The sequence below is a fragment of the Pelobates fuscus genome, chromosome 3 (genome assembly GCF_036172605.1).
Source record: "Pelobates fuscus isolate aPelFus1 chromosome 3, aPelFus1.pri, whole genome shotgun sequence".
Classification (NCBI taxonomy): domain Eukaryota; kingdom Metazoa; phylum Chordata; class Amphibia; order Anura; family Pelobatidae; genus Pelobates; species Pelobates fuscus.
In genome coordinates, this window is record NC_086319.1 from 374,625,509 (window position 1) to 374,645,989 (window position 20,481).

Consider the following 20,481-nt stretch of genomic DNA (forward strand, 5'->3'; position numbering starts at 1 on the left):
CATGAATATAGTGAACGTTTGTTCTAAAATAAAATGAAATGGGTGTATATTCCAAACAAGCTTTATAGCCTTCTCACACATTTGGGGCACCTATTCTAGTGCAGTTAATTAGTGTCATACTACTTGTTACAAACAAAAAAATAGACAGCAGAATAGACACAGGGACTTAGAAATCAGGAGGCTGAAATTATCCAAAGGTGATCCCCAAGACACATTTTGATGCTGAGCTTCTCTTTCATCCCAATTAGAATGGGTTGCGGAGTGGCAAAAATTCATACTTGCGAAACAAGGAATATTCTTCAAACAAAGTGTCCCATCCTCTAACTTGTCTAGATATGATTTCATGGAATTTTGCCAATGTATGGTCCTGTCCTGAAGGGATTGTTGCTCAAGGAAACTGTTTGATTGGTGTGAACACATGCTGGATTTCTCTATTTCTTACAAAATATACATGCCCGGTGCGAGGATCGAACTCACGACCTTCAGATTATGAGAGTGACGCGCTACCTACTGCGCTAACAAGGCAACTTGCGCCATATATTTTTATAGTCTTCAGGGATACATGCATATAGTGAACGTTTGTTCTAAAATAAAATGAAATGGGTGTATATTCCAAAGGAGGAGGTGGAGGCTGAAATTATCGAAAGGCGATCCCCAAGACACATTTTGATGCTGAGCTTCTCTTTCATCCCAATTAGAATGGGTTGCAGAGTGGCAAAAATTCATACTGGAGTAACAAGGAATATTCTTCACACAAAGTGTCCCATCCTCTAACTTGTCTAGATATGATTTCATGAAATTTTGCCAATATATGGTCCTGTCCTGAAGGGATTGTTGCGCAAGGAAACTGTTTGATTGGTGTGAACACATGCTGGATTTCTCTATTCCATACAAAATATACATGCCCTGTGTGAGGATCGAACTCACGACCTTCAGATTATGAGACTGACGCGCTACCTACTGCGCTAACAAGGCAACTTACGCCATGGGTTTTTATAGTCTTCTGGGATACATGAATATAGTGAACGTTTGTTCTAAAATAAAATGAAATGGGTGTATATTCCAAACAAGCTTTATAGCCTTCTCACACATTTGGGGCACCTATTCTAGTGCAGTTAATTAGTGTCATACTACTTGTTACAAACAAAAAAAATAGACAGCAGAATAGACACAGGGACTTAGAAATCAGGAGGCTGAAATTATCCAAAGGCGATCCCCAAGACACATTTTGATGCTGAGCTTCTCTTTCATCCCAATTAGAATGGGTTGCAGAGTGGCAAAAATTCATACTTGCGAAACAAGGAATATTCTTCAAACAAAGTGCCCCATCCTCTAACTTGTCTAGATATGATTTCATGGAATTTTGCCAATATATGGTTCTGTCCTGAAGGGATTGTTGCGCAATGAAACTGTTTGATTGGTGTGAACACATGCTGGATTTCTCTATTCCTTACAAAATATACATGCCCTGTGTGAGGATCGAACTCAGGACCTTCAGATTATGAGACTGACGCGCTACCTACTGCGCTAACAAGGCAACTTACGCCATGGGTTTTTATAGTCTTCTGGGATACATGAATATAGTGAACGTTTGTTCTAAAATAAAATGAAATGGGTGTATATTCCAAACAAGCTTTATAGCCTTCTCACACATTTGGGGCACCTATTCTAGTGCAGTTAATTAGTGTCATACTACTTGTTACAAACAAAAAAAATAGACAGCAGAATAGACACAGGGACTTAGAAATCAGGAGGCTGAAATTATCCAAAGGTGATCCCCAAGACACATTTTGATGCTGAGCTTCTCTTTCATCCCAATTAGAATGGGTTGCAGAGTGGCAAAAATTCATACTTGCGAAACAAAGAATATTCTTCAAACAAAGTGCCCCATCCTCTAACTTGTCTAGATATGATTTCATGGAATTTTGCCAATATATGGTCCTGTCCTGAAGGGATTGTTGCTCAAGGAAACTGTTTGATTGGTGTGAACACATGCTGGATTTCTCTATTTCTTACAAAATATACATGCCCTGTGTGAGGATCGAACTGACGACCTTCAGATTATGAGACTGACGCGCTACCTACTGCGCTAACAAGGCAACTTACGCCATGGGTTTTTATAGTCTTCTGGGATACATGAATATAGTGAACGTTTGTTCTAAAATAAAATGAAATGGGTGTATATTCCAAACAAGCTTTATAGCCTTCTCACACATTTGGGGCACCTATTCTAGTGCAGTTAATTAGTGTCATACTACTTGTTACAAACAAAAAAATAGACAGCAGAATAGACACAGGGACTTAGAAATCAGGAGGCTGAAATTATCCAAAGACGATCCCCAAGACACATTTTGATGCTGAGCTTCTCTTTCATCCCAATTAGAATGGGTTGCAGAGTGGCAAAAATTCATACTTGCGAAACAAGGAATATTCTTCAAACAAAGTGTCCCATCCTCTAACTTGTCTAGATATGATTTCATGGAATTTTGCCAATGTATGGTCCTGTCCTGAAGGGATTGTTGCTCAAGGAAACTGTTTGATTGGTGTGAACACATGCTGGATTTCTCTATTCCTTACATAATATACATGCCTTGTGTGAGGATCGAACTCACGACCTTCAGATTATGAGACTGACGCGCTACCTACTGCGCTAACAAGGCAACTTACGCCATGGGTTTTTATAGTCTTTTGGGATACATGAATATAGTGAACGTTTGTTCTAAAATAAAATGAAATGGGTGTATATTCCAAACAAGCTTTATAGCCTTCTCACACATTTGGGGCACCTATTCTAGTGCAGTTAATTAGTGTCATACTACTTGTTACAAACAAAAAAATAGACAGCAGAATAGACACAGGGACTTAGAAATCAGGAGGCTGAAATTATCCAAAGACGATCCCCAAGACACATTTTGATGCTGAGCTTCTCTTTCATCCCAATTAGAATGGGTTGCAGAGTGGCAAAAATTCATACTTGCGAAACAAAGAATATTCTTCAAACAAAGTGCCCCATCCTCTAACTTGTCTAGATATGATTTCATGGAATTTTGCCAATATATGGTCCTGTCCTGAAGGGATTGTTGCTCAAGGAAACTGTTTGATTGGTGTGAACACATGCTGGATTTCTCTATTTCTTACAAAATATACATGCCCTGTGTGAGGATCGAACTGACGACCTTCAGATTATGAGACTGACGCGCTACCTACTGCGCTAACAAGGCAACTTACGCCATGGGTTTTTATAGTCTTCTGGGATACATGAATATAGTGAACGTTTGTTCTAAAATAAAATGAAATGGGTGTATATTCCAAACAAGCTTTATAGCCTTCTCACACATTTGGGGCACCTATTCTAGTGCAGTTAATTAGTGTCATACTACTTGTTACAAACAAAAACAATAGACAGCAGAATAGACACAGGGACTTAGAAATCAGAAGGCTGAAATTATCCAAAGGCGATCCCCAAGACACATTTTGATGCTGAGCTTCTCTTTCATCCCAATTAGAATGGGTTGCAGAGTGGCAAAAATTCATACTTGCGAAACAAGGAATATTCTTCAAACAAAGTGTCCCATCCTCTAACTTGTCTAGATATGATTTCATGGAATTTTGCCAATGTATGGTCCTGTCCTGAAGGGATTGTTGCTCAAGGAAACTGTTTGATTGGTGTGAACACATGCTGGATTTCTCTATTCCTTACATAATATACATGCCTTGTGTGAGGATCGAACTCACGACCTTCAGATTATGAGACTGACGCGCTACCTACTGCGCTAACAAGGCAACTTACGCCATGGGTTTTTATAGTCTTCTGGGATACATGAATATAGTGAACGTTTGTTCTAAAATAAAATGAAATGGGTGTATATTCCAAACAAGCTTTATAGCCTTCTCACACATTTGGGGCACCTATTCTAGTGCAGTTAATTAGTGTCATACTACTTGTTACAAACAAAAAAATAGACAGCAGAATAGACACAGGGACTTAGAAATCAGGAGGCTGAAATTATCCAAAGACGATCCCCAAGACACATTTTGATGCTGAGCTTCTCTTTCATCCCAATTAGAATGGGTTGCAGAGTGGCAAAAATTCATACTTGCGAAACAAAGAATATTCTTCAAACAAAGTGCCCCATCCTCTAACTTGTCTAGATATGATTTCATGGAATTTTGCCAATATATGGTCCTGTCCTGAAGGGATTGTTGCTCAAGGAAACTGTTTGATTGGTGTGAACACATGCTGGATTTCTCTATTTCTTACAAAATATACATGCCCTGTGTGAGGATCGAACTGACGACCTTCAGATTATGAGACTGACGCGCTACCTACTGCGCTAACAAGGCAACTTACGCCATGGGTTTTTATAGTCTTCTGGGATACATGAATATAGTGAACGTTTGTTCTAAAATAAAATGAAATGGGTGTATATTCCAAACAAGCTTTATAGCCTTCTCACACATTTGGGGCACCTATTCTAGTGCAGTTAATTAGTGTCATACTACTTGTTACAAACAAAAACAATAGACAGCAGAATAGACACAGGGACTTAGAAATCAGAAGGCTGAAATTATCCAAAGGCGATCCCCAAGACACATTTTGATGCTGAGCTTCTCTTTCATCCCAATTAGAATGGGTTGCAGAGTGGCAAAAATTCATACTTGCGAAACAAGGAATATTCTTCAAACAAAGTGTCCCATCCTCTAACTTGTCTAGATATGATTTCATGGAATTTTGCCAATGTATGGTCCTGTCCTGAAGGGATTGTTGCGCAAGGAAACTGTTTGATTGGTGTGAACACATGCTGGATTTCTCTATTCCATACAAAATATACATGCCCTGTGTGAGGATCGAACTCACGACCTTCAGATTATGAGACTGACGCGCTACCTACTGCGCTAACAAGGCAACTTACGCCATGGGTTTTTATAGTCTTCTGGGATACATGAATATAGTGAACGTTTGTTCTAAAATAAAATGAAATGGGTGTATATTCCAAACAAGCTTTATAGCCTTCTCACACATTTGGGGCACCTATTCTAGTGCAGTTAATTAGTGTCATACTACTTGTTACAAACAAAAAAAATAGACAGCAGAATAGACACAGGGACTTAGAAATCAGGAGGCTGAAATTATCCAAAGGCGATCCCCAAGACACATTTTGATGCTGAGCTTCTCTTTCATCCCAATTAGAATGGGTTGCAGAGTGGCAAAAATTCATACTTGCGAAACAAGGAATATTCTTCAAACAAAGTGCCCCATCCTCTAACTTGTCTAGATATGATTTCATGGAATTTTGCCAATATATGGTTCTGTCCTGAAGGGATTGTTGCGCAATGAAACTGTTTGATTGGTGTGAACACATGCTGGATTTCTCTATTCCTTACAAAATATACATGCCCTGTGTGAGGATCGAACTCAGGACCTTCAGATTATGAGACTGACGCGCTACCTACTGCGCTAACAAGGCAACTTACGCCATGGGTTTTTATAGTCTTCTGGGATACATGAATATAGTGAACGTTTGTTCTAAAATAAAATGAAATGGGTGTATATTCCAAACAAGCTTTATAGCCTTCTCACACATTTGGGGCACCTATTCTAGTGCAGTTAATTAGTGTCATACTACTTGTTACAAACAAAAAAAATAGACAGCAGAATAGACACAGGGACTTAGAAATCAGGAGGCTGAAATTATCCAAAGGTGATCCCCAAGACACATTTTGATGCTGAGCTTCTCTTTCATCCCAATTAGAATGGGTTGCAGAGTGGCAAAAATTCATACTTGCGAAACAAAGAATATTCTTCAAACAAAGTGCCCCATCCTCTAACTTGTCTAGATATGATTTCATGGAATTTTGCCAATATATGGTCCTGTCCTGAAGGGATTGTTGCTCAAGGAAACTGTTTGATTGGTGTGAACACATGCTGGATTTCTCTATTTCTTACAAAATATACATGCCCTGTGTGAGGATCGAACTGACGACCTTCAGATTATGAGACTGACGCGCTACCTACTGCGCTAACAAGGCAACTTACGCCATGGGTTTTTATAGTCTTCTGGGATACATGAATATAGTGAACGTTTGTTCTAAAATAAAATGAAATGGGTGTATATTCCAAACAAGCTTTATAGCCTTCTCACACATTTGGGGCACCTATTCTAGTGCAGTTAATTAGTGTCATACTACTTGTTACAAACAAAAACAATAGACAGCAGAATAGACACAGGGACTTAGAAATCAGGAGGCTGAAATTATCCAAAGGCGATCCCCAAGACACATTTTGATGCTGAGCTTCTCTTTCATCCCAATTAGAATGGGTTGCAGAGTGGCAAAAATTCATACTTGCGAAACAAGGAATATTCTTCAAACAAAGTGTCCCATCCTCTAACTTGTCTAGATATGATTTCATGGAATTTTGCCAATGTATGGTCCTGTCCTGAAGGGATTGTTGCTCAAGGAAACTGTTTGATTGGTGTGAACACATGCTGGATTTCTCTATTCCTTACATAATATACATGCCTTGTGTGAGGATCGAACTCACGACCTTCAGATTATGAGACTGACGCGCTACCTACTGCGCTAACAAGGCAACTTACGCCATGGGTTTTTATAGTCTTCTGGGATACATGAATATAGTGAACGTTTGTTCTAAAATAAAATGAAATGGGTGTATATTCCAAACAAGCTTTATAGCCTTCTCACACATTTGGGGCACCTATTCTAGTGCAGTTAATTAGTGTCATACTACTTGTTACAAACAAAAAAATAGACAGCAGAATAGACACAGGGACTTAGAAATCAGGAGGCTGAAATTATCCAAAGACGATCCCCAAGACACATTTTGATGCTGAGCTTCTCTTTCATCCCAATTAGAATGGGTTGCAGAGTGGCAAAAATTCATACTTGCGAAACAAGGAATATTCTTCAAACAAAGTGTCCCATCCTCTAACTTGTCTAGATATGATTTCATGGAATTTTGCCAATGTATGGTCCTGTCCTGAAGGGATTGTTGCTCAAGGAAACTGTTTGATTGGTGTGAACACATGCTGGATTTCTCTATTCCTTACATAATATACATGCCTTGTGTGAGGATCGAACTCACGACCTTCAGATTATGAGACTGACGCGCTACCTACTGCGCTAACAAGGCAACTTACGCCATGGGTTTTTATAGTCTTCTGGGATACATGAATATAGTGAACGTTTGTTCTAAAATAAAATGAAATGGGTGTATATTCCAAACAAGCTTTATAGCCTTCTCACACATTTGGGGCACCTATTCTAGTGCAGTTAATTAGTGTCATACTACTTGTTACAAACAAAAAAATAGACAGCAGAATAGACACAGGGACTTAGAAATCAGGAGGCTGAAATTATCCAAAGACGATCCCCAAGACACATTTTGATGCTGAGCTTCTCTTTCATCCCAATTAGAATGGGTTGCAGAGTGGCAAAAATTCATACTTGCGAAACAAAGAATATTCTTCAAACAAAGTGCCCCATCCTCTAACTTGTCTAGATATGATTTCATGGAATTTTGCCAATATATGGTCCTGTCCTGAAGGGATTGTTGCTCAAGGAAACTGTTTGATTGGTGTGAACACATGCTGGATTTCTCTATTTCTTACAAAATATACATGCCCTGTGTGAGGATCGAACTGACGACCTTCAGATTATGAGACTGACGCGCTACCTACTGCGCTAACAAGGCAACTTACGCCATGGGTTTTTATAGTCTTCTGGGATACATGAATATAGTGAACGTTTGTTCTAAAATAAAATGAAATGGGTGTATATTCCAAACAAGCTTTATAGCCTTCTCACACATTTGGGGCACCTATTCTAGTGCAGTTAATTAGTGTCATACTACTTGTTACAAACAAAAACAATAGACAGCAGAATAGACACAGGGACTTAGAAATCAGAAGGCTGAAATTATCCAAAGGCGATCCCCAAGACACATTTTGATGCTGAGCTTCTCTTTCATCCCAATTAGAATGGGTTGCAGAGTGGCAAAAATTCATACTTGCGAAACAAGGAATATTCTTCAAACAAAGTGTCCCATCCTCTAACTTGTCTAGATATGATTTCATGGAATTTTGCCAATGTATGGTCCTGTCCTGAAGGGATTGTTGCTCAAGGAAACTGTTTGATTGGTGTGAACACATGCTGGATTTCTCTATTCCTTACATAATATACATGCCTTGTGTGAGGATCGAACTCACGACCTTCAGATTATGAGACTGACGCGCTACCTACTGCGCTAACAAGGCAACTTACGCCATGGGTTTTTATAGTCTTCTGGGATACATGAATATAGTGAACGTTTGTTCTAAAATAAAATGAAATGGGTGTATATTCCAAACAAGCTTTATAGCCTTCTCACACATTTGGGGCACCTATTCTAGTGCAGTTAATTAGTGTCATACTACTTGTTACAAACAAAAAAATAGACAGCAGAATAGACACAGGGACTTAGAAATCAGGAGGCTGAAATTATCCAAAGACGATCCCCAAGACACATTTTGATGCTGAGCTTCTCTTTCATCCCAATTAGAATGGGTTGCAGAGTGGCAAAAATTCATACTTGCGAAACAAAGAATATTCTTCAAACAAAGTGCCCCATCCTCTAACTTGTCTAGATATGATTTCATGGAATTTTGCCAATATATGGTCCTGTCCTGAAGGGATTGTTGCTCAAGGAAACTGTTTGATTGGTGTGAACACATGCTGGATTTCTCTATTTCTTACAAAATATACATGCCCTGTGTGAGGATCGAACTGACGACCTTCAGATTATGAGACTGACGCGCTACCTACTGCGCTAACAAGGCAACTTACGCCATGGGTTTTTATAGTCTTCTGGGATACATGAATATAGTGAACGTTTGTTCTAAAATAAAATGAAATGGGTGTATATTCCAAACAAGCTTTATAGCCTTCTCACACATTTGGGGCACCTATTCTAGTGCAGTTAATTAGTGTCATACTACTTGTTACAAACAAAAACAATAGACAGCAGAATAGACACAGGGACTTAGAAATCAGGAGGCTGAAATTATCCAAAGGCGATCCCCAAGACACATTTTGATGCTGAGCTTCTCTTTCATCCCAATTAGAATGGGTTGCAGAGTGGCAAAAATTCATACTTGCGAAACAAGGAATATTCTTCAAACAAAGTGTCCCATCCTCTAACTTGTCTAGATATGATTTCATGGAATTTTGCCAATGTATGGTCCTGTCCTGAAGGGATTGTTGCTCAAGGAAACTGTTTGATTGGTGTGAACACATGCTGGATTTCTCTATTCCTTACATAATATACATGCCTTGTGTGAGGATCGAACTCACGACCTTCAGATTATGAGACTGACGCGCTACCTACTGCGCTAACAAGGCAACTTACGCCATGGGTTTTTATAGTCTTCTGGGATACATGAATATAGTGAACGTTTGTTCTAAAATAAAATGAAATGGGTGTATATTCCAAACAAGCTTTATAGCCTTCTCACACATTTGGGGCACCTATTCTAGTGCAGTTAATTAGTGTCATACTACTTGTTACAAACAAAAAAATAGACAGCAGAATAGACACAGGGACTTAGAAATCAGGAGGCTGAAATTATCCAAAGACGATCCCCAAGACACATTTTGATGCTGAGCTTCTCTTTCATCCCAATTAGAATGGGTTGCAGAGTGGCAAAAATTCATACTTGCGAAACAAGGAATATTCTTCAAACAAAGTGTCCCATCCTCTAACTTGTCTAGATATGATTTCATGGAATTTTGCCAATGTATGGTCCTGTCCTGAAGGGATTGTTGCTCAAGGAAACTGTTTGATTGGTGTGAACACATGCTGGATTTCTCTATTCCTTACATAATATACATGCCTTGTGTGAGGATCGAACTCACGACCTTCAGATTATGAGACTGACGCGCTACCTACTGCGCTAACAAGGCAACTTACGCCATGGGTTTTTATAGTCTTCTGGGATACATGAATATAGTGAACGTTTGTTCTAAAATAAAATGAAATGGGTGTATATTCCAAACAAGCTTTATAGCCTTCTCACACATTTGGGGCACCTATTCTAGTGCAGTTAATTAGTGTCATACTACTTGTTACAAACAAAAAAATAGACAGCAGAATAGACACAGGGACTTAGAAATCAGGAGGCTGAAATTATCCAAAGACGATCCCCAAGACACATTTTGATGCTGAGCTTCTCTTTCATCCCAATTAGAATGGGTTGCAGAGTGGCAAAAATTCATACTTGCGAAACAAGGAATATTCTTCAAACAAAGTGTCCCATCCTCTAACTTGTCTAGATATGATTTCATGGAATTTTGCCAATGTATGGTCCTGTCCTGAAGGGATTGTTGCTCAAGGAAACTGTTTGATTGGTGTGAACACATGCTGGATTTCTCTATTCCTTACATAATATACATGCCTTGTGTGAGGATCGAACTCACGACCTTCAGATTATGAGACTGACGCGCTACCTACTGCGCTAACAAGGCAACTTACGCCATGGGTTTTTATAGTCTTCTGGGATACATGAATATAGTGAACGTTTGTTCTAAAATAAAATGAAATGGGTGTATATTCCAAACAAGCTTTATAGCCTTCTCACACATTTGGGGCACCTATTCTAGTGCAGTTAATTAGTGTCATACTACTTGTTACAAACAAAAAAAATAGACAGCAGAATAGACACAGGGACTTAGAAATCAGGAGGCTGAAATTATCCAAAGACGATCCCCAAGACACATTTTGATGCTGAGCTTCTCTTTCATCCCAATTAGAATGGGTTGCAGAGTGGCAAAAATTCATACTTGCGAAACAAGGAATATTCTTCAAACAAAGTGTCCCATCCTCTAACTTGTCTAGATATGATTTCATGGAATTTTGCCAATGTATGGTCCTGTCCTGAAGGGATTGTTGCTCAAGGAAACTGTTTGATTGGTGTGAACACATGCTGGATTTCTCTATTCCTTACATAATATACATGCCTTGTGTGAGGATCGAACTCACGACCTTCAGATTATGAGACTGACGCGCTACCTACTGCGCTAACAAGGCAACTTACGCCATGGGTTTTTATAGTCTTCTGGGATACATGAATATAGTGAACGTTTGTTCTAAAATAAAATGAAATGGGTGTATATTCCAAACAAGCTTTATAGCCTTCTCACACATTTGGGGCACCTATTCTAGTGCAGTTAATTAGTGTCATACTACTTGTTACAAACAAAAAAATAGACAGCAGAATAGACACAGGGACTTAGAAATCAGGAGGCTGAAATTATCCAAAGACGATCCCCAAGACACATTTTGATGCTGAGCTTCTCTTTCATCCCAATTAGAATGGGTTGCAGAGTGGCAAAAATTCATACTTGCGAAACAAGGAATATTCTTCAAACAAAGTGTCCCATCCTCTAACTTGTCTAGATATGATTTCATGGAATTTTGCCAATGTATGGTCCTGTCCTGAAGGGATTGTTGCTCAAGGAAACTGTTTGATTGGTGTGAACACATGCTGGATTTCTCTATTCCTTACATAATATACATGCCTTGTGTGAGGATCGAACTCACGACCTTCAGATTATGAGACTGACGCGCTACCTACTGCGCTAACAAGGCAACTTACGCCATGGGTTTTTATAGTCTTCTGGGATACATGAATATAGTGAACGTTTGTTCTAAAATAAAATGAAATGGGTGTATATTCCAAACAAGCTTTATAGCCTTCTCACACATTTGGGGCACCTATTCTAGTGCAGTTAATTAGTGTCATACTACTTGTTACAAACAAAAAAAATAGACAGCAGAATAGACACAGGGACTTAGAAATCAGGAGGCTGAAATTATCCAAAGACGATCCCCAAGACACATTTTGATGCTGAGCTTCTCTTTCATCCCAATTAGAATGGGTTGCAGAGTGGCAAAAATTCATACTTGCGAAACAAGGAATATTCTTCAAACAAAGTGTCCCATCCTCTAACTTGTCTAGATATGATTTCATGGAATTTTGCCAATGTATGGTCCTGTCCTGAAGGGATTGTTGCTCAAGGAAACTATTTGATTGGTGTGAACACATGCTGGATTTCTCTATTTCTTACAAAATATACATGCCCTGTGTGAGGATCGAACTGACGACCTTCAGATTATGAGACTGACGCGCTACCTACTGCGCTAACAAGGCAACTTACGCCATGGGTTTTTATAGTCTTCTGGGATACATGAATATAGTGAACGTTTGTTCTAAAATAAAATGAAATGGGTGTATATTCCAAACAAGCTTTATAGCCTTCTCACACATTTGGGGCACCTATTCTAGTGCAGTTAATTAGTGTCATACTACTTGTTACAAACAAAAAAAATAGACAGCAGAATAGACACAGGGACTTAGAAATCAGGAGGCTGAAATTATCCAAAGGCGATCCCCAAGACACATTTTGATGCTGAGCTTCTCTTTCATCCCAATTAGAATGGGTTGCAGAGTGGCAAAAATTCATACTTGCGAAACAAGGAATATTCTTCAAACAAAGTGTCCCATCCTCTAACTTGTCTAGATATGATTTCATGAAATTTTGCCAATATATGGTCCTGTCCTGAAGGGATTGTTGCTCAAGGAAACTGTTTGATTGGTGTGAACACATGCTGGATTTCTCTATTCCTTACAAAATATACATGCCCTGTGTGAGGATCGAACTCACGACCTTCAGATTATGAGACTGACGCGCTACCTACTGCGCTAACAAGGCAACTTACGCCATGGGTTTTTATAGTCTTCTGGGATACATGAATATAGTGAACGTTTGTTCTAAAATAAAATGAAATGGGTGTATATTCTAAATGAGGAGGTGGAGGCTAAAATTATCGAAAGGCGATCCCCAAGACCCATTTTGATGCTGAGCTTCTCTTTCATCCCAATTAGAATGGGTTGCAGAGTGGCAACAATTCATACTTGCGAAACAAGGAATATTCTTCAAACAAAGTGTCCCATCCTCTAACTTGTCTAGATATGATTTCATGGAATTTTGCCAATGTATGGTCCTGTCCTGAAGGGATTGTTGCTCAAGGAAACTGTTTGATTGGTGTGAACACATGCTGGATTTCTCTATTTCTTACAAAATATACATGCCCTGTGTGAGGATCGAACTCACGACCTTCAGATTATGAGACTGACGCGCTACCTACTGCGCTAACAAGGCAACTTGCGCCTTATATTTTTATAGTCTTCAGGGATACATGCATATAGTGAACGTTTGTTCTAAAATAAAATGAAATGGGTGTATATTCCAAAGGAGGAGGTGGAGGCTGAAATTATCGAAAGGCGATCCCCAAGACACATTTTGATGCTGAGCTTCTCTTTCATCCCAATTAGAATGGGTTGCAGAGTGGCAAAAATTCATACTGGAGTAACAAGGAATATTCTTCACACAAAGTGTCCCATCCTCTAACTTGTCTAGATATGATTTCATGAAATTTTGCCAATATATGGTCCTGTCCTGAAGGGATTGTTGCGCAAGGAAACTGTTTGATTGGTGTGAACACATGCTGGATTTCTCTATTCCATACAAAATATACATGCCCTGTGTGAGGATCGAACTCACGACCTTCAGATTATGAGACTGACGCGCTACCTACTGCGCTAACAAGGCAACTTACGCCATGGGTTTTTATAGTCTTCTGGGATACATGAATATAGTGAACGTTTGTTCTAAAATAAAATGAAATGGGTGTATATTCCAAACAAGCTTTATAGCCTTCTCACACATTTGGGGCACCTATTCTAGTGCAGTTAATTAGTGTCATACTACTTGTTACAAACAAAAAAAATAGACAGCAGAATAGACACAGGGACTTAGAAATCAGGAGGCTGAAATTATCCAAAGGCGATCCCCAAGACACATTTTGATGCTGAGCTTCTCTTTCATCCCAATTAGAATGGGTTGCAGAGTGGCAAAAATTCATACTTGCGAAACAAGGAATATTCTTCAAACAAAGTGCCCCATCCTCTAACTTGTCTAGATATGATTTCATGGAATTTTGCCAATATATGGTTCTGTCCTGAAGGGATTGTTGCGCAATGAAACTGTTTGATTGGTGTGAACACATGCTGGATTTCTCTATTCCTTACAAAATATACATGCCCTGTGTGAGGATCGAACTCAGGACCTTCAGATTATGAGACTGACGCGCTACCTACTGCGCTAACAAGGCAACTTACGCCATGGGTTTTTATAGTCTTCTGGGATACATGAATATAGTGAACGTTTGTTCTAAAATAAAATGAAATGGGTGTATATTCCAAACAAGCTTTATAGCCTTCTCACACATTTGGGGCACCTATTCTAGTGCAGTTAATTAGTGTCATACTACTTGTTACAAACAAAAAAAATAGACAGCAGAATAGACACAGGGACTTAGAAATCAGGAGGCTGAAATTATCCAAAGGTGATCCCCAAGACACATTTTGATGCTGAGCTTCTCTTTCATCCCAATTAGAATGGGTTGCAGAGTGGCAAAAATTCATACTTGCGAAACAAAGAATATTCTTCAAACAAAGTGCCCCATCCTCTAACTTGTCTAGATATGATTTCATGGAATTTTGCCAATATATGGTCCTGTCCTGAAGGGATTGTTGCTCAAGGAAACTGTTTGATTGGTGTGAACACATGCTGGATTTCTCTATTTCTTACAAAATATACATGCCCTGTGTGAGGATCGAACTGACGACCTTCAGATTATGAGACTGACGCACTACCTACTGCGCTAACAAGGCAACTTACGCCATGGATTTTTATAGTCTTCTGGGATACATGAATATAGTGAACGTTTGTTCTAAAATAAAATGAAATGGGTGTATATTCCAAACAAGCTTTATAGCCTTCTCACACATTTGGGGCACCTATTCTAGTGCAGTTAATTAGTGTCATACTACTTGTTACAAACAAAAAAATTAGACAGCAGAATAGACACAGGGACTTAGAAATCAGGAGGCCTTAAATTATCCAAAGGCGATCCCCAAGACACATTTTGATGCTGAGCTTCTCTTTCATCCCAATTAGAATGGGTTGCAGAGTGGCAAAAATTCATACTTGCGAAACAAGGAATATTCTTCAAACAAAGTGTCCCATCCTCTAACTTGTCTAGATATGATTTCATGGAATTTTGCCAATGTATGGTCCTGTCCTGAAGGGATTGTTGCTCAAGGAAACTGTTTGATTGGTGTGAACACATGCTGGATTTCTCTATTCCTTACATAATATACATGCCTTGTGTGAGGATCGAACTCACGACCTTCAGATTATGAGACTGACGCGCTACCTACTGCGCTAACAAGGCAACTTACGCCATGGGTTTTTATAGTCTTCTGGGATACATGAATATAGTGAACGTTTGTTCTAAAATAAAATGAAATGGGTGTATATTCCAAACAAGCTTTATAGCCTTCTCACACATTTGGGGCACCTATTCTAGTGCAGTTAATTAGTGTCATACTACTTGTTACAAACAAAAAAATAGACAGCAGAATAGACACAGGGACTTAGAAATCAGGAGGCTGAAATTATCCAAAGACGATCCCCAAGACACATTTTGATGCTGAGCTTCTCTTTCATCCCAATTAGAATGGGTTGCAGAGTGGCAAAAATTCATACTTGCGAATCAAGGAATATTCTTCAAACAAAGTGTCCCATCCTCTAACTTGTCTAGATATGATTTCATGGAATTTTGCCAATGTATGGTCCGGTCCTGAAGCGATTGTTGCTCAAGGAAACTGTTTGATTGGTGTGAACACATGCTGGATTTCTCTATTCCTTACATAATATACATGCCTTGTGTGAGGATCGAACTCACGACCTTCAGATTATGAGACTGACGCGCTACCTACTGCGCTAACAAGGCAACTTACGCCATGGGTTTTTATAGTCTTCTGGGATACATGAATATAGTGAACGTTTGTTCTAAAATAAAATGAAATGGGTGTATATTCCAAACAAGCTTTATAGCCTTCTCACACATTTGGGGCACCTATTCTAGTGCAGTTAATTAGTGTCATACTACTTGTTACAAACAAAAAAATAGACAGCAGAATAGACACAGGGACTTAGAAATCAGGAGGCTGAAATTATCCAAAGACGATCCCCAAGACACATTTTGATGCTGAGCTTCTCTTTCATCCCAATTAGAATGGGTTGCAGAGTGGCAAAAATTCATACTTGCGAAACAAGGAATATTCTTCAAACAAAGTGTCCCATCCTCTAACTTGTCTAGATATGATTTCATGGAATTTTGCCAATGTATGGTCCTGTCCTGAAGGGATTGTTGCTCAAGGAAACTGTTTGATTGGTGTGAACACATGCTGGATTTCTCTATTCCTTACATAATATACATGCCTTGTGTGAGGATCGAACTCACGACCTTCAGATTATGAGACTGACGCGCTACCTACTGCGCTAACAAGGCAACTTACGCCATGGGTTTTTATAGTCTTCTGGGATACATGAATATAGTGAACGTTTGTTCTAAAATAAAATGAAATGGGTGTATATTCCAAACAAGCTTTATAGCCTTCTCACACATTTGGGGCACCTATTCTAGTGCAGTTAATTAGTGTCATACTACTTGTTACAAACAAAAAAAATAGACAGCAGAATAGACACAGGGACTTAGAAATCAGGAGGCTGAAATTATCCAAAGACGATCCCCAAGACACATTTTGATGCTGAGCTTCTCTTTCATCCCAATTAGAATGGGTTGCAGAGTGGCAAAAATTCATACTTGCGAAACAAGGAATATTCTTCAAACAAAGTGTCCCATCCTCTAACTTGTCTAGATATGATTTCATGGAATTTTGCCAATGTATGGTCCTGTCCTGAAGGGATTGTTGCTCAAGGAAACTGTTTGATTGGTGTGAACACATGCTGGATTTCTCTATTCCTTACATAATATACATGCTTTGTGTGAGGATCGAACTCACGACCTTCAGATTATGAGACTGACGCGCTACCTACTGCGCTAACAAGGCAACTTACGCCATGGGTTTTTATAGTCTTCTGGGATACATGAATATAGTGAACGTTTGTTCTAAAATAAAATGAAATGGGTGTATATTCCAAACAAGCTTTATAGCCTTCTCACACATTTGGGGCACCTATTCTAGTGCAGTTAATTAGTGTCATACTACTTGTTACAAACAAAAAAATAGACAGCAGAATAGACACAGGGACTTAGAAATCAGGAGGCTGAAATTATCCAAAGACGATCCCCAAGACACATTTTGATGCTGAGCTTCTCTTTCATCCCAATTAGAATGGGTTGCAGAGTGGCAAAAATTCATACTTGCGAAACAAGGAATATTCTTCAAACAAAGTGTCCCATCCTCTAACTTGTCTAGATATGATTTCATGGAATTTTGCCAATGTATGGTCCTGTCCTGAAGGGATTGTTGCTCAAGGAAACTGTTTGATTGGTGTGAACACATGCTGGATTTCTCTATTCCTTACATAATATACATGCCTTGTGTGAGGATCGAACTCACGACCTTCAGATTATGAGACTGACGCGCTACCTACTGCGCTAACAAGGCAACTTACGCCATGGGTTTTTATAGTCTTCTGGGATACATGAATATAGTGAACGTTTGTTCTAAAATAAAATGAAATGGGTGTATATTCCAAACAAGCTTTATAGCCTTCTCACACATTTGGGGCACCTATTCTAGTGCAGTTAATTAGTGTCATACTACTTGTTACAAACAAAAAAATAGACAGCAGAATAGACACAGGGACTTAGAAATCAGGAGGCTGAAATTATCCAAAGACGATCCCCAAGACACATTTTGATGCTGAGCTTCTCTTTCATCCCAATTAGAATGGGTTGCAGAGTGGCAAAAATTCATACTTGCGAAACAAGGAATATTCTTCAAACAAAGTGTCCCATCCTCTAACTTGTCTAGATATGATTTCATGGAATTTTGCCAATGTATGGTCCTGTCCTGAAGGGATTGTTGCTCAAGGAAACTGTTTGATTGGTGTGAACACATGCTGGATTTCTCTATTCCTTACATAATATACATGCCTTGTGTGAGGATCGAACTCACGACCTTCAGATTATGAGACTGACGCGCTACCTACTGCGCTAACAAGGCAACTTACGCCATGGGTTTTTATAGTCTTCTGGGATACATGAATATAGTGAACGTTTGTTCTAAAATAAAATGAAATGGGTGTATATTCCAAACAAGCTTTATAGCCTTCTCACACATTTGGGGCACCTATTCTAGTGCAGTTAATTAGTGTCATACTACTTGTTACAAACAAAAAAAATAGACAGCAGAATAGACACAGGGACTTAGAAATCAGGAGGCTGAAATTATCCAAAGACGATCCCCAAGACACATTTTGATGCTGAGCTTCTCTTTCATCCCAATTAGAATGGGTTGCAGAGTGGCAAAAATTCATACTTGCGAAACAAGGAATATTCTTCAAACAAAGTGTCCCATCCTCTAACTTGTCTAGATATGATTTCATGGAATTTTGCCAATGTATGGTCCTGTCCTGAAGGGATTGTTGCTCAAGGAAACTGTTTGATTGGTGTGAACACATGCTGGATTTCTCTATTCCTTACATAATATACATGCCTTGTGTGAGGATCGAACTCACGACCTTCAGATTATGAGACTGACGCGCTACCTACTGCGCTAACAAGGCAACTTACGCCATGGGTTTTTATAGTCTTCTGGGATACATGAATATAGTGAACGTTTGTTCTAAAATAAAATGAAATGGGTGTATATTCCAAACAAGCTTTATAGCCTTCTCACACATTTGGGGCACCTATTCTAGTGCAGTTAATTAGTGTCATACTACTTGTTACAAACAAAAAAATAGACAGCAGAATAGACACAGGGACTTAGAAATCAGGAGGCTGAAATTATCCAAAGACGATCCCCAAGACACATTTTGATGCTGAGCTTCTCTTTCATCCCAATTAGAATGGGTTGCAGAGTGGCAAAAATTCATACTTGCGAAACAAGGAATATTCTTCAAACAAAGTGTCCCATCCTCTAACTTGTCTAGATATGATTTCATGGAATTTTGCCAATGTATGGTCCTGTCCTGAAGGGATTGTTGCTCAAGGAAACTGTTTGATTGGTGTGAACACATGCTGGATTTCTCTATTCCTTACATAATATACATGCCTTGTGTGAGGATCGAACTCACGACCTTCAGATTATGAGACTGACGCGCTACCTACTGCGCTAACAAGGCAACTTACGCCATGGGTTTTTATAGTCTTCTGGGATACATGAATATAGTGAACGTTTGTTCTAAAATAAAATGAAATGGGTGTATATTCCAAACAAGCTTTATAGCCTTCTCACACATTTGGGGCACCTATTCTAGTGCAGTTAATTAGTGTCATACTACTTGTTACAAACAAAAAAAATAGACAGCAGAATAGACACAGGGACTTAGAAATCAGGAGGCTGAAATTATCCAAAGGCGATCCCCAAGACACATTTTGATGCTGAGCTTCTCTTTCATCCCAATTAGAATGGGTTGCAGAGTGGCAAAAATTCATACTTGCGAAACAAGTAATATTCTTCAAACAAAGTGTCCCATCCTCTAACTTGTCTAGATATGATTTCATGGAATTTTGCCAATGTATGGTCCTGTCCTGAAGGGATTGTTGCTCAAGGAAACTGTTTGATTGGTGTGAACACATGCTGGATTTCTCTATTCCTTACAAAATATACATGCCCTGTGTGAGGATCGAACTCACGACCTTCAGATTATGAGACTGACGCGCTACCTACTGCGCTAACAAGGCAACTTACGCCATGGGTTTTTATAGTCTTCTGGGATACATGAATATAGTGAACGTTTGTTCTAAAATAAAATGAAATGGGTGTATATTCTAAATGAGGAGGTGGAGGCTAAAATTATCGAAAGGCGATCCCCAAGACCCATTTTGATGCTGAGCTTCTCTTTCATCCCAATTAGAATGGGTTGCAGAGTGGCAAAAATTCATACTGGAGTAACAAGGAATATTCTTCACACAAAGTGTCCCATCCTCTAACTTGTCTAGATATGATTTCACGGAATTTTGCCAATGTATGCTCCTGTCCTGAAGGGATTGTTGCTCAAGGAAACTGTTTGATTGGTGTGAACACATGCTGGATTTCTCTATTTCTTACAAAATATACATGCCCTGTGTGAGGATCGAACTCACAACCTTCAGATTATGAGACTGACGCGCTACCTACTGCGCTAACAAGGCAACTTGCGCCATGGGTTTTTATAGTCTTCTGGGATACATGCATATAGTGAACGTTTGTTCTAAAATAAAATGAAATGGGTGTATATTCCAAAGGAGGAGGTGGAGGCTGAAATTATCGAAAGGCGATCCCCAAGACACATTTTGATGCTGAGCTTCTCTTTCATCCCAATTAGAATGGGTTGCAG

The 20,481-nt window shown here is 39.2% G+C and overlaps 23 non-coding genes across 23 annotated transcripts; all 23 read right to left on the bottom strand.

The window, feature by feature from the left end:
* Nucleotides 1-902: 902 nt before the first annotated feature.
* Nucleotides 903-975, bottom strand: TRNAM-CAU (transfer RNA methionine (anticodon CAU)). Its single transcript has one exon. It is a non-coding gene; the product is annotated as a tRNA-Met (tRNA).
* A 1,612-nt stretch (nucleotides 976-2,587) lies between these two features.
* On the bottom strand, nucleotides 2,588-2,660 carry TRNAM-CAU (transfer RNA methionine (anticodon CAU)). The gene has a single exon. It is a non-coding gene; the product is annotated as a tRNA-Met (tRNA).
* Nucleotides 2,661-3,710: 1,050 nt separating this feature from the next.
* Nucleotides 3,711-3,783, bottom strand: TRNAM-CAU (transfer RNA methionine (anticodon CAU)). The gene has a single exon. It is a non-coding gene; the product is annotated as a tRNA-Met (tRNA).
* Nucleotides 3,784-4,833: 1,050 nt separating this feature from the next.
* TRNAM-CAU (transfer RNA methionine (anticodon CAU)) lies at nucleotides 4,834-4,906 on the bottom strand. Its single transcript has one exon. It is a non-coding gene; the product is annotated as a tRNA-Met (tRNA).
* A 1,613-nt stretch (nucleotides 4,907-6,519) lies between these two features.
* Nucleotides 6,520-6,592, bottom strand: TRNAM-CAU (transfer RNA methionine (anticodon CAU)). Its single transcript has one exon. It is a non-coding gene; the product is annotated as a tRNA-Met (tRNA).
* Nucleotides 6,593-7,080: 488 nt separating this feature from the next.
* Nucleotides 7,081-7,153, bottom strand: TRNAM-CAU (transfer RNA methionine (anticodon CAU)). The gene has a single exon. It is a non-coding gene; the product is annotated as a tRNA-Met (tRNA).
* A 1,050-nt stretch (nucleotides 7,154-8,203) lies between these two features.
* TRNAM-CAU (transfer RNA methionine (anticodon CAU)) lies at nucleotides 8,204-8,276 on the bottom strand. The gene has a single exon. It is a non-coding gene; the product is annotated as a tRNA-Met (tRNA).
* Nucleotides 8,277-9,326: 1,050 nt separating this feature from the next.
* TRNAM-CAU (transfer RNA methionine (anticodon CAU)) lies at nucleotides 9,327-9,399 on the bottom strand. The gene has a single exon. It is a non-coding gene; the product is annotated as a tRNA-Met (tRNA).
* A 488-nt stretch (nucleotides 9,400-9,887) lies between these two features.
* Nucleotides 9,888-9,960, bottom strand: TRNAM-CAU (transfer RNA methionine (anticodon CAU)). The gene has a single exon. It is a non-coding gene; the product is annotated as a tRNA-Met (tRNA).
* A 488-nt stretch (nucleotides 9,961-10,448) lies between these two features.
* On the bottom strand, nucleotides 10,449-10,521 carry TRNAM-CAU (transfer RNA methionine (anticodon CAU)). Its single transcript has one exon. It is a non-coding gene; the product is annotated as a tRNA-Met (tRNA).
* Nucleotides 10,522-11,010: 489 nt separating this feature from the next.
* TRNAM-CAU (transfer RNA methionine (anticodon CAU)) lies at nucleotides 11,011-11,083 on the bottom strand. Its single transcript has one exon. It is a non-coding gene; the product is annotated as a tRNA-Met (tRNA).
* Nucleotides 11,084-11,571: 488 nt separating this feature from the next.
* Nucleotides 11,572-11,644, bottom strand: TRNAM-CAU (transfer RNA methionine (anticodon CAU)). The gene has a single exon. It is a non-coding gene; the product is annotated as a tRNA-Met (tRNA).
* Nucleotides 11,645-12,695: 1,051 nt separating this feature from the next.
* On the bottom strand, nucleotides 12,696-12,768 carry TRNAM-CAU (transfer RNA methionine (anticodon CAU)). Its single transcript has one exon. It is a non-coding gene; the product is annotated as a tRNA-Met (tRNA).
* Nucleotides 12,769-13,145: 377 nt separating this feature from the next.
* On the bottom strand, nucleotides 13,146-13,218 carry TRNAM-CAU (transfer RNA methionine (anticodon CAU)). Its single transcript has one exon. It is a non-coding gene; the product is annotated as a tRNA-Met (tRNA).
* A 377-nt stretch (nucleotides 13,219-13,595) lies between these two features.
* TRNAM-CAU (transfer RNA methionine (anticodon CAU)) lies at nucleotides 13,596-13,668 on the bottom strand. Its single transcript has one exon. It is a non-coding gene; the product is annotated as a tRNA-Met (tRNA).
* Nucleotides 13,669-15,282: 1,614 nt separating this feature from the next.
* TRNAM-CAU (transfer RNA methionine (anticodon CAU)) lies at nucleotides 15,283-15,355 on the bottom strand. Its single transcript has one exon. It is a non-coding gene; the product is annotated as a tRNA-Met (tRNA).
* Nucleotides 15,356-15,843: 488 nt separating this feature from the next.
* TRNAM-CAU (transfer RNA methionine (anticodon CAU)) lies at nucleotides 15,844-15,916 on the bottom strand. The gene has a single exon. It is a non-coding gene; the product is annotated as a tRNA-Met (tRNA).
* A 488-nt stretch (nucleotides 15,917-16,404) lies between these two features.
* TRNAM-CAU (transfer RNA methionine (anticodon CAU)) lies at nucleotides 16,405-16,477 on the bottom strand. Its single transcript has one exon. It is a non-coding gene; the product is annotated as a tRNA-Met (tRNA).
* Nucleotides 16,478-17,527: 1,050 nt separating this feature from the next.
* TRNAM-CAU (transfer RNA methionine (anticodon CAU)) lies at nucleotides 17,528-17,600 on the bottom strand. Its single transcript has one exon. It is a non-coding gene; the product is annotated as a tRNA-Met (tRNA).
* A 488-nt stretch (nucleotides 17,601-18,088) lies between these two features.
* Nucleotides 18,089-18,161, bottom strand: TRNAM-CAU (transfer RNA methionine (anticodon CAU)). Its single transcript has one exon. It is a non-coding gene; the product is annotated as a tRNA-Met (tRNA).
* A 489-nt stretch (nucleotides 18,162-18,650) lies between these two features.
* TRNAM-CAU (transfer RNA methionine (anticodon CAU)) lies at nucleotides 18,651-18,723 on the bottom strand. Its single transcript has one exon. It is a non-coding gene; the product is annotated as a tRNA-Met (tRNA).
* A 488-nt stretch (nucleotides 18,724-19,211) lies between these two features.
* TRNAM-CAU (transfer RNA methionine (anticodon CAU)) lies at nucleotides 19,212-19,284 on the bottom strand. Its single transcript has one exon. It is a non-coding gene; the product is annotated as a tRNA-Met (tRNA).
* Nucleotides 19,285-19,773: 489 nt separating this feature from the next.
* On the bottom strand, nucleotides 19,774-19,846 carry TRNAM-CAU (transfer RNA methionine (anticodon CAU)). The gene has a single exon. It is a non-coding gene; the product is annotated as a tRNA-Met (tRNA).
* Nucleotides 19,847-20,481: the final 635 nt, after the last annotated feature.